The sequence below is a fragment of the Peromyscus maniculatus genome, chromosome 2 (assembly GCF_049852395.1).
Source record: "Peromyscus maniculatus bairdii isolate BWxNUB_F1_BW_parent chromosome 2, HU_Pman_BW_mat_3.1, whole genome shotgun sequence".
NCBI lineage: Eukaryota > Metazoa > Chordata > Mammalia > Rodentia > Cricetidae > Peromyscus > Peromyscus maniculatus.
This window is the reverse complement of record NC_134853.1, coordinates 165219679-165234686: the sequence shown is the minus strand read 5'-3', so window position 1 is coordinate 165234686 and position 15008 is coordinate 165219679.

The window sequence follows — 15008 nt, the reverse complement described above, 5'->3', positions numbered from 1 at the left end:
AACTGAGGCAGGCTGAGATGTTGGAACTGCTCAGACTCATTCAGGATTGGGTGGCAGGTGTTTCCTGATGAATTTATCTGACTCCAGGCCAGCAGGGACGATCATGGATATCTGGAGTGGTGAGATCACTCCAGCTAGACAGGGCAGGGCCTCAGCTGCTGGAGCCCACTGCACCGGCGCACAGGGAGGGCTGGGGTAAGGAAGACTGGCCTCGGGCCTAGGGCTTGGTACCCACAGGTCACCCAGATAGACTGATCCCAGCCGTGGTCTCATGGCAGGAGATGAGGACATACATACTGAACAAGATGAGGACTTGTTGTGTTAAAGGACAAGAGGGAGAAGACATGTGACCCTAGGCTGGCAGTAGGCTGGGGTCACATGAGCGCTGTAGCTGGAGCAACCTGGACCTCAGGACTAAACGAGAGAGGGGCTGGGGTAGGAAGTGGGTGCTGGGTGGTGGGATGGTGGGGAGATGTCTGAGGTCCACATGGCTGAGCCTGAGAGCCAGCATCCCTCCGAGATGAAGACTGGCAGTGGGGGGGTGTGGGGGGGTCCTCTGGTATTCCTGAAGAGCTTGGCTTTCCTCTGAGCACAGGGCTGTGCCTGGCAGTGACTGTTACACGTTTGTTATTCCTTTAAGATTTTTTTCTGTAGTCTGGAAGAAGGGCTCCTTCTCGTTCCCAGAAACAAACATTGCCCAATTAGATGCTTGCCCCTGCTACGGGAGTTTCTTTTCCTGTTTTTGCCATGGAGACGGGCTCTCTGGTCCTGCTTCCCCCTGAGAATAGTTACGTTTAGCAAAGTGGGGGCTCACTGCAGGAGCAGCCCCTGGGCAGCAGGAAGGGGAGATGGGGGGAGGAAAGAGGGGGAGGGAATAAACACAAGGTGGAGGAGGAGGAGGGGCGGGCAAAAGGGGAGGATGGGGAGGGGAGGGGAGGAGCAAGGGGTGGGAGGGAGAGGAGGAAGCAGGGAGGGGCACAGAAAGGGAGCACCACCATAGGGCAATCCAGCCCCCTCAGCTGAGGATCTCCAAGTGTCCCTCTCCCCAAGGAGCTTCTGAGCAAGTGTCAAAGAGGTGGTTATTTTGGGTGGCGGCGTGATTGGGAGCTTGGAAAGCAGGAAATTGAGTGGTGATTAAGGTTGTAATAAGTTGACAACATCAAATATCATTACCCCCAGAACATGCAAATGATCCCATCTTTACCGGGATTTGCCGTGCAAATACCAATTAGCAGGAGAGTAGCTGCCTTGATGGGGGGCGGCAGACTCTCCTCCCAGCACACCCCTGCTGTCGCCACAGGAAGGTAAACAGATAGGAGGGGACACTTCTTGACAGGCACCAGCGGAGGACGGAAAGATTGTGGGGGTTCAGCAGCACAGGAGCTGGGGACCCCTGACCTAGAGGGAGGTGGCCTCAGCTGTGGCTCTGACTTCCATGCTGGTCTCAGTGGCTGCTCTTTGTCCCTGCATGCGTTTCTCTGAGTGCCCTTTGCAGCCTAGGGCCCACCCAGTGTCAAAAACTGGAGCTCAGGACCTCATAGCTTGTGATGCCTGGCGGGGGTCTTGTCCCGTCCCCCCCCCCCCCTGCATCTTGGCCATTGACCCTGAAGGCTGCAGGGTAGATGACAGAGCCTCTGGAAGGAGCCCCTAGTTGCCCCTCCCTTTGACCCCCGGCCCCCCCCCCCCCGCCCCCCGGCACAGAGCAGGCACTAGTACACACACAGGGGAACACACAACGCCTGCCCTCTGGAGTCCCAGGCTCCCTTGGGAAGCAGAAGTGGCCGGAAGGCCATGAGGTGTAAGGTGAGCGGCACCAACAGGAATAACTCAGGCTGCTACAGAGGAGAATTTGCCATTTGCTGTGGAGGCAGGAGATGGGGGGAAGGAATCTGCACCGAGCCTGAGGGAGTCATAACAGGAAGGTGAGGGACAGAATCTGCACGGGCCCTTGAGGGGGTCATAATTGGAAGAGGAGGACACAGGGATGAGGGCTTGCTGAGAACAGACAGTAAACTTTGGAGGCCGGGAGAGACATGCTGTGCACTCGGACCAGGGAGCCTGTATCTGTCTGTCCGTCCTTATCTCACTATCCAACCATCTCATCCAGGCACCCATCCCACACACCAGCTCACTGCCAGCCACTAGACCTTTCCACTCACCCCAGCCCCCCAAACCCACTAAACCCATTCACCCATGACCCCAACCCCCAAACCATCAGCTCATTTTGTAACCTACTCACCACGGCTCCGCCCACCGCCCAACTCCCTAACCCAGGTCATCTTTTCCTCCTACCGCTCAGCTCATAGCCCTGCTTGGAGCATCCACTCTGGAGCGGGTAGCCTGGCTCCATTCCTGATTCCACAACATTCCCAACGTCTCCACATCTCTGACTCAGAGCTTTTGTCTCTGGGATGAGGTATGTTTCTCTGGAGCGAGTTAGGGTGCTTACAGCATCAAAGGCTGCCCTGTGTCGTTTCTGGCACCTTGTCTGGGATGGAGAAAGCGTGGGGATGCTTGCTATCTAGGGCCGTACAATTTATTCCCAAAGCCAGTGGGTTCCATTATGCAGAGGAGCGTTCGAGTTGGGACTGGGTAAAGGAGAGTTAGCCTGCAGGGAGATGTGAATAGTATCAAAGTGAACAGAGTCCTGGGTTGGGAACCTAGGTGGCCATTGGCCTCGCTGCAGACATGGAAGGGAGAAGATGGATGGTCTCTGTCTTTCTGTCATCACACCCTCCAGTCACAAAGGAAGGACCCACTTGGGGAGCCGAGGCTTCAGTTCACAACTGGGATGTGTCTTCCCACTCACACCCCATCCTTAATGCCTATGCCCTTTGATGACGGGCATAACCCCAGAGAGCCATCCAAGGCTGGGCAGTGGGGAGCAAGCCCACACCCCTTTCTTTAGAGACCCCCAATTGCCCTGTCTCCTCCCACACAATCCTACCAAAGTTACATATAGAGAGCTTTCTATAGCCTTATCCTGGCAGGAATCTCCAGTGGCTTCCATGCCCCTGCCTCAAGTCATGTTTCTGACCATCTGGGTCTGGGTTATATGGATTGGCCAAATCCCTTAAACTCCCAAGCCTTTTCTCTGGTGCTTAGTAGAGCTCCCTCTCTGGGCTCCCTGGAGCATCCTTGGCTGAGGCTGCCCAGCTTCTGGGTCTTGGAATTGCTCAGGCTATGGTGGCTGAACATGAGAGAAGATGCCAGGACAGGAGCCAGGCAGCTGTGTGTCCTCTGTCATCATTTGGGTGTTGGAGTGCCTACTCTACAGTGCAGGGTGGGGTGGGGCCCGAGCTGGTGGGTTATTAGCCCCGACCGCCCGGCTGGCGGAGCTATTACAAGGCATAGTTCAATTTCATGCCCTGTTTCCTCCCTCCTTGGTCTGCAGTTTCTGCTCTATTTGTCCACAATGAACAGAGATGAAGTGAGATGAATTACGGCATTCCTTCCCTCTCGCTCTCTCCGGCTTGTCAGCAGCCTCCTCGGGAGTCCCGGAGACCCCTTACCCCTCCTCCCCCCACCACGGCCCTCACCCAGGCCCCGTGGGCTCTGCTTCAATGCTTTCTCACTCTGTTCCATTAAAATATGTGACTGCCAGCCAGGCACAGTGGCTCACACCTACAGTCCCAGCCACTTCAGAGGCTGAGGTAGGAGGATCACAGCAATCTAAGAGTTCAAGGTCTGGCTAGGCCACACAGTGGGGACCCATCTCAGGAAAACTCTAACCTGCATTTACCCCCTGCCATGGTTTGAATCTGAAATGAAGGAGGTAGGGAGGGAGACAGAGACAGAGAAATGGCCACAGAGAGATAAAGACAGAGACAGACCAGCAGAGAGACAGTGAAAGGGGCGAGGAAAGCAGGTAGGAGGGGAAAGGGAGGAGGGCCACATGCAAGACAGGAAGACGATGTGAGGAAGCTGTCCCTCCAACCCAATCATCTGCCATCAGTCCTCTGTTTCCCCCTTCTTGACCCCACAAGGAACCTTTAAGACTGTCTAATAACCCCCTTTTGTTCAGGTGAGAGTAAGTGGGATTGTGACCCCAACATCAGTGTCTTAACATGACTCCGAGTCTCTTGAGTTTAGATGGGGACGTGGTCAATCCCTGCTGCAGGGACCCCATGCTGTCTTTCCTGCTCCCCCTCATCCGTCCTTCCTCAGCCTCAGTCCTAGGCTCCTGGAGCTTTCCCAGCTCACACAGCATCTTCAGTCTTCTGACTCCAGTCAGTCAGGTCCCATCCAGTGTCCCGGATCTCTGAGCACTGGTCATGCTGAGTGCTGGGCCTAAGGTTCCGTTCACTACCCCCTCAGTCCCCTGCCATGGGTAATGTCTCCCTCATTACAGACTAGGAGAGCAGAGTGGATGCAAGACTTGCCCAAGTTCATCCAGCTGGGAAAGATGGTAGGGATCTCTCTGTGTTCTCACTTAGTGGTCCCTCTGCTGTCCCTTTGTGAGAATCCCTCCCCCAGGGAGGTGTAAACAATGTCTATCCCTTCCATATTAGGTTCCAACAATCACGATCCCACCAAAGCTCAACCTGGGGAACCCATGTTTTTATTTGTACTTACTTCCAGAGCTCTGGTGAGGGACCACGTGCAGGACTGTGGGTGACTCTAAAGCGGTTGTGGTGCCAAGTCCTTACCCAGCGTGGACGATGGCTTCCCCACAGCTGCAGAGATACAGGAGCCCTCTTCAGTGAACCCCCCCCCCCGCCCCCCGCACATGCTCTAGCACCTCGGAGACTGTGTGACTGTTAGACTTTGTAACTAACTAGGAGGAGTGGGTGGACTCGCACATGAGGCTCTAATAACCTGCCCATCTCTCCTCTGCAATGGAGCGTGGACAGGCCACAGGCCACTCCTGGTGAACTCTCAGAAGTAGGTACAGATGATCTCAACTACACAGTGGCAGTTTTGCTTATAGAACCAAGTTCTACAACAGTCCACTGAGTGCCATAGGATCCCCCTTGAAGGAATGAGACGCCATATCTAAATAAGGGTCCTCTTAGAAGCCACCAACTCCCTAGTGAAGTGGAGAAACTGGGTCAAGCCGGTGTGATATCAGACAGACAGAGATTCATGCAGGGTGTGATAGTGTGTATTATCTGAACTGAGTGATAGGGACTCCCACTAGTGCCAGGCCATCCCAGACTCTATAGTGTGTTCCAAGACAGCCTGGGCCAGAGGGCCACAGGACCTGTCCCAAATGTGTGTGGGGGGGTGACGACAAAGGAAAGAGTTACCCTTTATTCAGGCATGCCCCTTTCCTGACATCAAGGGCTTGTTCCCTTTGGGGGCTCCTGACATCTGGCTTTTAGCTCTGTGATCCCAACCTTTTTGTTGCCGAACTCTCCGAGCTTTATGGCCATATTTCCTCATTGCTCAAAAGAAGTAAAAGGGAGCTAGAGAGGTCGCTCATCCATTAAAGGCACGTGATGGCTCACAATCACCATCCATAACTCCAGCTCCAGGAGATACGACACCCTCTTCTGGCATCTATGGGCACCAGGCACACACTCAGTGCATAGATATACGTGCCAGCAAACACTCATACACATAAAATAAAGTAGAAGTAGATTTGGGTTTCTTATGAGGTTTTTTTTTTTTTGGTAGTACTTGCATGCTGTTGGATGGTCTGTATGTCAAATCTGTTGCTCTGATTGGTCAATAAATAAAACACTGATTGGCCAGTGGCCAGGCAGGAAGTATAGGCGGGACTAACAGAGAGGAGAATTAAGGGAACAGAAAGGGAAAGGGAGTCACTGCCAGCCGCCGCCATGACAAGCAGCATGTGAAGATGACGGTAAGCCACGAGCCACGTGGCAAGGTATAGATTTATGGAAATGGATTAATTTAAGCTATAAGGACAGTTAGCAAGAAGCCTGCCATGGCCATACAGTTTGTAAGCAATATAAGTCTCTGTGTTTATTTGGTTGGGTCTGAGCGGCTGTGGGTCTGGAGGGTGACAAAGATTTGTCCTGACTGTGGGCCAGGCAGGAAAACTCTAGCTACACTTGCAATTGAACCTAGGGTATCTTGCATGTGAAGCAAACACTCAACCACTGAGCCACAGGTCCAGACCTGGTTTGTCTGTTTTTCTAAAGTCCATACTTTGTGGGAAACATGCCAAAGGCTAGAATTTACAAATAGGTATATGGACGGATTGGGCCCCCAGATTGTCAGTGTGTGACCCTTCTTCTAAGTGCCTAGAGTTCTAAAAGCTCCAGAACTCTCCAGAACATGAGGTCTTCCTCTCTGTGTGTTACCATTCAGGATGGATGGATCCCATTTGCTGGGCTGAGATGATTTCCACCTCACTGCCTTCGACACAGGGGTAGTAATTACATTCTGACATTAATATTTAAGCCACAAACAGAGTTAGTGTGCTAATACCATCCCTGAAGGCTTCCGACTCATTGGCGTTTCATCCTGTGAGACTTAATTATTGTCAGGAGTGAATCCGAGAAGACTGCAGGGTTAGGTGAGGCCAGGATTCAGGCAGAGGCCTGAGGCAGGTGACCTTTGGGGCCGAGGCTCAAGATGGCCTAAGGTCAAGATTAAATGCCACTAGGCAAATGAGTCATTAAAGAGTCCTGAGGGACGGATGCTCAGCTACATACCCTGACCTGCCATCATCAGGAATTTTGCCTCTGATGCTTCCCAGGCTGAGGACTGAGGTGCCATCCTATCAGCCCCAACCTTTGACCCTTTGGCTCAGGCCCCAGGGAGAGCACCCTTAACTCACACAGAGGAAATTGGCATTTTGTGTTTCTCATGCTTGTCTGGAAAAAAGAGTTGGTTTGTGAAGCAGAGGGCAGAGGGCAGGGTCAGGGTGTGCCAGGCAGGGGAAGCTGCCTGCCTCTTCCCACGCTGGAGTCCAAATGCTTGCATGGCTCCCGGCTTCTGCTGGGTTTGGTGGGTCGCGTGCCGCTGATGAAGCCTTGAAGCCTTGTTCGCCAGCTGATGGCCAGTCCCCGCTCGGCGGTATGGCTGTGGTGAGTAAGGAAAACGGTGAAGAAACATCCAGAAAGCTTCCATGTCCATCTGCAGTGTGGAAGAATGGCCCTGAGAAGGGGCCGGGTGAGACGTCTAGGAGAAGGAAATAACCAACAGATGGAATTTGATCTTCTATTCTGGAAGCTTCTTATTTACTCTCACACAGGACGGGGCTGAGGGCTGAGGCGTGGAGCCTGGGGCCCTGGGTTAGATCAAGTTCTGTCTGCTCACCTGCTCTATGGCTGTGAGGGACAGGCCTCGGCAGGCTTCATTTCTTGCTCTGTAAAATGGGGTCATTTCTGGGGTATAAAGTTGGAAGGAGAATTAAGAGAGGAAATACAAATTTAGGGGCTGATACCAGGGAAAGCTCAGTGAGAAATATTTACTATTCCTGTTTTTTTTCTGTCCCCTGCTGCTCCTGAGACGCCTCACACTTGCAGAGCACACTTTATTGGAAGCAGAGCAAATGGGCTGGGGTCCTTCCCCTGCTGGCCTCTGTGGTTCACAGGCTGCCCGGCCCCTCCCTAGGCCTGGCCCGCGTTGCCTACTCACAATGACCTGATGGCCTCCCAGGCCGGTAATGCCTCTCACTCCCAGCTTACCCTGGAGAGCTGCAGGCTGTAAATTTTCTCCATTTATCTCAGGGAAAGAAAGGCCCCGAGATAAATACCCTTGGATGAATCCGCCGGAGGACTGTGCAAGCCATAATTCAGCTAGGGCCTCCCTTGCAGCCACAGGAGCTCTGGGCTGCAAGCCTGCAGTGGGGGACCTGAGGAGCCTGAAGGGCTGCCCAGGGCGCTTGTCCTCCAGTGTAGGAACCGGAGTCTGAGAAGGGCAGCCATGTCTCTGGGGGTGATGGATAGACGCCCAGTCAGAAAGGGAAGTGGAACTGGGAGAGGCCAGATCTGATCAGTCTTCTGGGCCTTCCGTCCTCTCTCCTCTTGGTGTCTCCTACTGTTCTACCGCACGTGAGGGTGACTATATGCAGCTCCCAGACGGACATTGCAATTCTCCTCCAGAGGCACACAGTGAGCCTCACTAACCACAGCCTAGAGACGGGAGACTATGTGATGTTGTCATGGTTGGAATGAGAAATGTCACTCATAGTCTCGGGCATTTGAACACTTGGTCCCCTGTTGGTGGTACTGTCTAGGGAGGTTTAGGGAGTATGACCTTGCTGGAGGTTGGCTTTGAGATTAAAAGCCTCATGCCACATCCAGTTCTCTCTGTCTCTGTCTCTCTCTGCTTCATGCTCATGGTTGAGATGTCCCACCACCATACCTGTTACCTGATGCCGTGCTTCTCTGCCATGATGGACACATCCCTCTGGTACCATAAAGTCCAATAAACTCTTCCTTCTATAATTTGCCTCAGTCATGATTTTTTTTTTTTATCGCAGCAGCAGAATGGTAACTAATACAGATGCCCGTATGGTGGACTGGTTGCTCAGTCACACATTGGAACGAAAACAGAGGTGGAGGGAGATGGCACTGAGTGCTGTGGCAATTGTGACCAGGGTCCTCTGCTCAGGGAGGCAGGGCTGGAGAATATCTTTGCAGGGAGGCTGAGCTCAGAATGTTGGAAGAGGGCTGTGGCCACACAGGGTTGCAGGACAGAACTCCAGAGCCCTCAGATGCAACAGCTCACAGTAGGAAAGAGATTGTGAGGGGGAGGGAGGGAGGGAGGGAGGGAGGGAGGGAGGGAGGGAGGGAGGGAGGGAGGGAGGGAGGAGAAAGTACAGCTGAACCAGTGGGACGGATCCAGCTTGAAGAGATGAGAGGGTACAGGAGAAGGACGGTGGTGACAGCTGAGCCACCATGGGATGTCCTCGGTGCACGGTCTCTCTTAAGAATGGCTGGAACAGGGCTGGGGAGATGGCTCAGAGGTTAGGAGCACCGACTGCTCTTCCAGAGGTCCTGAGTTCAATTCCCAGGAACCACATGGTGGCTCACAACCATCTGTAATGAGATCTGGCACCCTCTTCTGTATACATAATAAATAAATAAATCTTTAAAAAAAAAAAAAGAATGGCTGAAAGAGGGCTGGGGAGATGGTTGAGTGGGTTAAAGCCTTGCCATGAAGGCATGAGGACCCGAGTTCAGAACCCCAGAACCCCAACATGTGGCAGCATGCATCTGTAACCCCAGCACTGTGGTGGGAAGGGAGGTGGAGACGAGAGAATCCCCATAAGCTTGTGGGCCAGCTCACCTGTCTCTAACACAGCAAAGGCTCAGCAGAGAAGTGTTTCACCTCTGTCTATACTCCTTTCTACTGTTTCAATGTAGAACCCCCATACATGTGTTACAAAATCATTATTTTTAACTGTGGCACTATGGAGACCCTTTCTCTACCTTTGTTGGCCACATGGCACATCCTGCCCTGGGGTCATAGAAAGTTCAGGAAGGCCAGAGTTCTGGTGGTTTGGCACATGATACATGTTCTTAGCTCTCATGAGGTTTGCTGTGTGAGCTGGGGGAGAGTGGAGGAGTCTCTGGTCTTCCCTCTTGGGGATTTAAAGTTCCATGTTGTGCAAAGAGGAGGTCTTAGCTCATTCTGTCCTCGCCGGCTGCAGCCACTGACTCTCCACCCATGGTTAATGGCCATCAGGGCATCAGGATGAGGGCCAAGAGGCAGCAGTTTGGCAGGGTAGAGCATCCTTGAGGGCCACGTAGCCTGCCCTCTGTCTGGAGTGGAGCCTTAGCGTCAGCCCTGCTGAAAAGTCGTACGTGATCTGTGACAGGCGCTACTGGCACCTCCCCTTTCGAGCTGGCTTCTTTAAGTCCTCCAGCTCCTGCCAGGTCATGTCTTCTACCCCCGCCTTCCACAGTGGACACTGTGCTGGAAGCAAATTCTACCTCACGTGAAAACTATCAGTTTTAGTTGCCTGGCAGCTCCCTGGGGCTAGGTGACCCAGCTATATAGCAGGATGCGGAACAGAGCCTGGGCTCTGCACCCAAGGTCAGGGTGATGGCCGTTCTACCAGGGCAAGACTCTTCGAGAAGTGATGGGCAGGCTCACGGAGGAAGTCAGGGGACCAGGACAGAACTTCAGCCTGTCTCCTGAGAGGCAGAGGGCTGAGGCTGGGAAAGAAAACTGGGAGACCCATTGCCTATCTGGAGAAAAGGGCAAGGGATGGAGGTATGGGAGAAGTACACACTTCAATGTTAATTTGCCATCTCTGGGGCTGGATACACCTGTGTGCAAATCCTCAGCTCTGCAGCAGCCATTGCTGCCCACTGCCTCAGTTTCCTTTCTATAACCTAGCTGCAGACTCATGCCTTTTGCTTAGAGGCTGTGAAGTTAAAATGAGTGATGAGCTGAGCTCGGGGAACTGTGTGCTTGTCCGGGGAGAGCATGGCTGGGAGCTATCATTATTGCTGCTAGGTTGCCACTGGAAACAATTTTTTTGGTGGTGGGTTTGGAGATAAAGAAGTGTACTAAAGAAGAGCTGGTAGGACCTGGAATCCAGCTGGGGGGATGGCATGACGGGGGGGGGGGGCAGCTGAGAGAACAGCAGTGAATTTGACTCTGAACTCAGGGGCACAATCTGAAAATGGGTTCTAAGAACCCCCATCCTTCTTGGGTGCCACCTCTGGTCACGATCTCTCCACCTTCAAGCCTGCTGTCACCTTGTGCCCTGTTTTCCGCCTGTCCTGGCTTGTCCTCTGTCCCAGGATTCACCCCTTCCCAGGACAGCTGCATAACATTCCCTGGGAAGGATTTAAACTGAAGCGAGAATTAATTGCAGGGGAGAGGGACCGCCCTGTGCGCTGTGGTTAGGAGCTGCATTGGGAGCTGGCAGACAGGCTGATGGCTAACTGTGGCTGTTGTGCTCAGAATCGCCAAGCGCCTGGCTGTCTTTCCCCTCCTAGCATCCCGCTTCAATTGCAAGAGAAAATCGAGGTCTAATGACAGACTTGGCTCGCAGCTGGCACAAGCCGCTAAGCAAAAGCAGCGCTTGGTGTGCTGAAGGGGGGAAGGACGCCGAGCCAGGAGCCCGGGCTTCCTCCTGCCATCTCTGCGAGACTTGGCAATTTCAGTAGTCACAGATGATGTGCGGGATACTGCTGACCAAAATCTTCATGGAAGCTTCGAGGGCTGTAAGGTCCACTAAAGTGGCAAACGGTGTCTCATGAATTCCTGACTTCAGAAACCAGAGGAGAGGAAGCAGTCTCCATATGGTAGTTAGTCCCTAACTCTCCTTGCTGCCTGTGCGTGCCTGGACCACGTGTGCCCGTTGCCCAGATGCCTCCCCCCCCCCCCACTCCGGCACACTGCTGGCATTGCCAGCTCATACAGTGGATAGGTCACAGTTCACATCTTGGCTGTGTCACCCGTTGTAAAACCCTGGAGGGTCCGGTTTGTGTGGCGTTGATGACCTCATCGTTAACATTTTACGAACAGGAAGCTGAAGGGCTGTGAGAAGCTGGTGGCTTGCTTGAGGCCTGTGGGCAGTGGGAAGGCTGGGACTTGTTCCAACCCTAGAGGCTGGTCGATTGGTCAACCCTGGCCCTGTCATGAAGGGTGAAGGAAGCTGCAGAAAGAGGCCGAAGGCGACGAGTGTCCCTGTGTCCCTGTCCTCTAACTCTGCCCCTGAGTCCAGAGCCCACACTCATCATTGTGTCCCCAGCCTGACCAAATGCAGCCTTGCTGACACATCGCTCCTGCCCTGTCCCAGACCCTGCAAGCTCTGGTGTTTCCTGTGACCTGGAACGAACTTTGGTGTGGGGCACATCGGGCATCGTTGGCTCTGTTGCAGCTGTGACCTTGGGCGACCTTTCGCTGACCTCACTTCCCTTATCTGTAAAATGGGGATTGTGTCCTCAGCTCAGCTAGGATAATAATGTTGGGTGCTTTGGAAGGAAAACCGCCAGAGGCTCACGGGGGTCTAGCAGGGTGAAGGGCTGAGAGGCTCAAAACCATGGCTATGCGTCGTCGGCAAAGGGGAGGAGCGGGACTCCCGGTAAAGCCCCGTGGCTGCAGGAGAATCTCCACTCTGTGCTTGGGGAGGGGAGCGCACAATCAGGCTGTCTTCATATGTCCAATTATTTCTGCTGAGGCTGAAGATACTTTTACTGTCATCGTTGTGGCCATTGTCACTGTTGTTGACAGTTTCTCCTAGGCAATCTCAGCCTTCCAGGCACCCTGCCTCGGCCTCCCAAGTGTTAGGTTTGCAAAGACCCACTGTCGTCTCTAACCCAGAGTTAACCTCTATCCTGTAGGCTCAGGGCCTGCCTTCCCTGAACTGGTCATGGAGAGAGCTGGGAGGAACAGGGTACAGGGTAGAAGATCTGCTCATAAGCTCCTACCCACCTGATATGCAAGGGATGGGGCTTATTACGGGGGAGATAGGACGGGGGATCAAGTTCGTCTGAAGGACTGGGCTCTGCTATCCCGAGCCCCCACTGAGGTCTCCTACTTCTGCCTTCAGCTGGAGCCCAAACCCCGGCATAGCCTGCATGTAGTGAGCACCTGCCCGGCTAGTTCACTGCTGCAGTCCCTTGTATGGAACTCAGCAGCATCCCAGCTACCTTTGCTCTGAATTCCCCATCCCACCCTCTCTCGCCATCCCCGCCACATTCCTCACCTGCCCAGGGTCTTCTGCACGCAGGGAGGTCCAGACGAAGGGAGGATGCCCTCACTTGTAGGGCTCCATCCTCGGAGGGCTGCTTGGGACCCCAGGAATGGGGTAAGCCATGTAGCTGGACAGTGACAGCAGGGGGACCAGACGACCTTACCCAGACATCGCAACTGCATAGCTTTAATTTATTTAATCAATTCCGGCCCCCGGGCTGAGGAAGGGAAACGGCAGGATATTAAATCTGTCTCCCTTGCTGATCTGTCATAGGAATGTCAGCACGCATTGATTCTCCTCCTCCCGCCTTTATTAACTGTCTCCTCCAGGGGCTGCAGGCACCACAGGTCCCAGCCTAGACCCTGCTGGGAGCCGGGAACAGATTGCAAGGGGAAGGAGGGGCGTGGAGGGGGCTGGATGGGCCGTGATGATCTTTTAGGGGGACAATTACAACAAGAAAACTTTCATTTTGTAATCTATGCTCTTCTGTTTACAAAGAAGACGTGATGTTTAGAGAGCGGTGGGGTAGCTGGCTGCATGCACAGCTCCACAGGGACAGGGCTGACAATTACTGTTCATTGGGTACCGGACTAGGTTCTGCTGGCTGTAATATAGTATATATTATTACATATAGTATATATTATTATATTACAGTAATATAGTAATAACCAATTACTACAAACAGAGTGGTTTAAAAGCAGCAGATGAGGCTTGGCACAGTGGCACACCACTGTCATCCCAGCACTCATGAAATAGAAGGAGGATCAGGAGTTTGGGGCTAGCCTCGGCTACATAGCAAGTTTGACACCAGCTGAGATACAGGAGGCCTTGTCTCAAAAAACTAATACCTTTGGCCAAGAAGATGAAGCAGGAGACAAGAGCATCAGCTGTGGAAGACTGAAGACATCAGTTAGAGCCAGAGAACCCACAAAAAAAGCCAGATACAGTATCGTCTGCAGTTCCAGCACTCTTGCTGAGATGGGGGGCAGATACAGGACAATAGCCTGGGGGTTCCATGTCAGCTAGCCTGGGGGTGTGCAGCACAGCAGGAGGAACAAGCAGACAGACTCTGTCTCAATAAGGCACAAGGCGAGCGCCAACTCCTGAACGCACACATAATGCATGCATGTACAAGCATTCCCTCCAAAATTAAATGAATCAATAACACAAAGCATTGTCCGGCAGCTCTGGGGGTCAGTAGTCCCAAACGGGTCTTGCTGAGCTGACACCAAAGTGTGGGTAAACCTGTTCTCATGAGGGCTCTAAGGAGGGATCCTTTTCTGTGCCTGTTCCAGCTTCTGGAGGCTGCTTGTATTCCTTGACTCATGGTTCCTTCCAAGTTCAGAGTCAGCAAGGCTGGTGAAGTCTGTCTAATATCCAGTACAAACTCTCCTCCTCCTCCTCCCAGATTCCCACCCACCCAATTATCTGAAGGCTAATTGATTGGCAACCTTAATTCCATTTGCAGCCTTGATTACCCCATACCACCTCTCACCCTGTGGCATACATTACAATATCCACAGATTTGGGGGATTAGGATGTAGACCTCACCGTGGGTCCCACACTAGCAAGAATTCCCTGCTTCATGCCCACAGCAACTCCAAGAAGCTGCACCAGACCATCCTGTCTCACAGGTGGGGAAGCTGAGCTTGGGCGATTGTTGCCTGGAGGCAGGTGCAGGTCCAGTGGAACAGAGAGGCCAAGCTCCTCTGCTCAGTTACCCTGGGGACGAGAAGATGCATCCATCCAGGAAGGGGAACCTGGAACTCCCTGCCGGGGATCCAATGGAGGAAGGCAAGAGCCTGTAAGTGACCTTCCCCAGCCTCAACCCATACAGCAAAGAGAAAGAGAAAGAGAAAGAGAAAGAGAAAGAGAAAGAGAAAGAGAAAGAGAAAGAGAAAGAGAAAGAGAAAGAGAAAGAGTGTGCTTTCAAAAAAAGGGGGGGCTTGGACAGCTCCCCTAGACTTCGGGAGGCACTTTCTGCTCTAAATAATTGAGGCCCTGCCTGCCTCCCTCTCCCCAGCTCATCTCCTTCAGACGATTTATTTGCTCATAAAATTGAAGGCCTTCTTTGGCACCATTTTTCTGTTCCGCTTAGACAAATATTTAGCAGCCAGACCTGACCTTAATTTCCTTAAATATCGGTGTGTGTGTGTGTGTGTGTGTGTGTGTGTGTGTGTAAGATGGAGTGGCTTGCCCAGCAGGAGAGGACACGTGTGTCCGGGGCAGGGCCAGGGTGGAGAAGCTGCATACCTTCCCCAGGTCTGAGAGCTTAACTACCACTCTCTCTGACCGTCCGTGTCCCCTCCCCAGTAACAAACGCACCGAGGCTGGAGGAGGAGGGTGCAGATGGCAGAGTGCCAGGTACTTTGTGCCCAGTGGAGCTGGCATTCTGGGACAGTCTTTACTGCAGGTGATAACAATGCAGTCA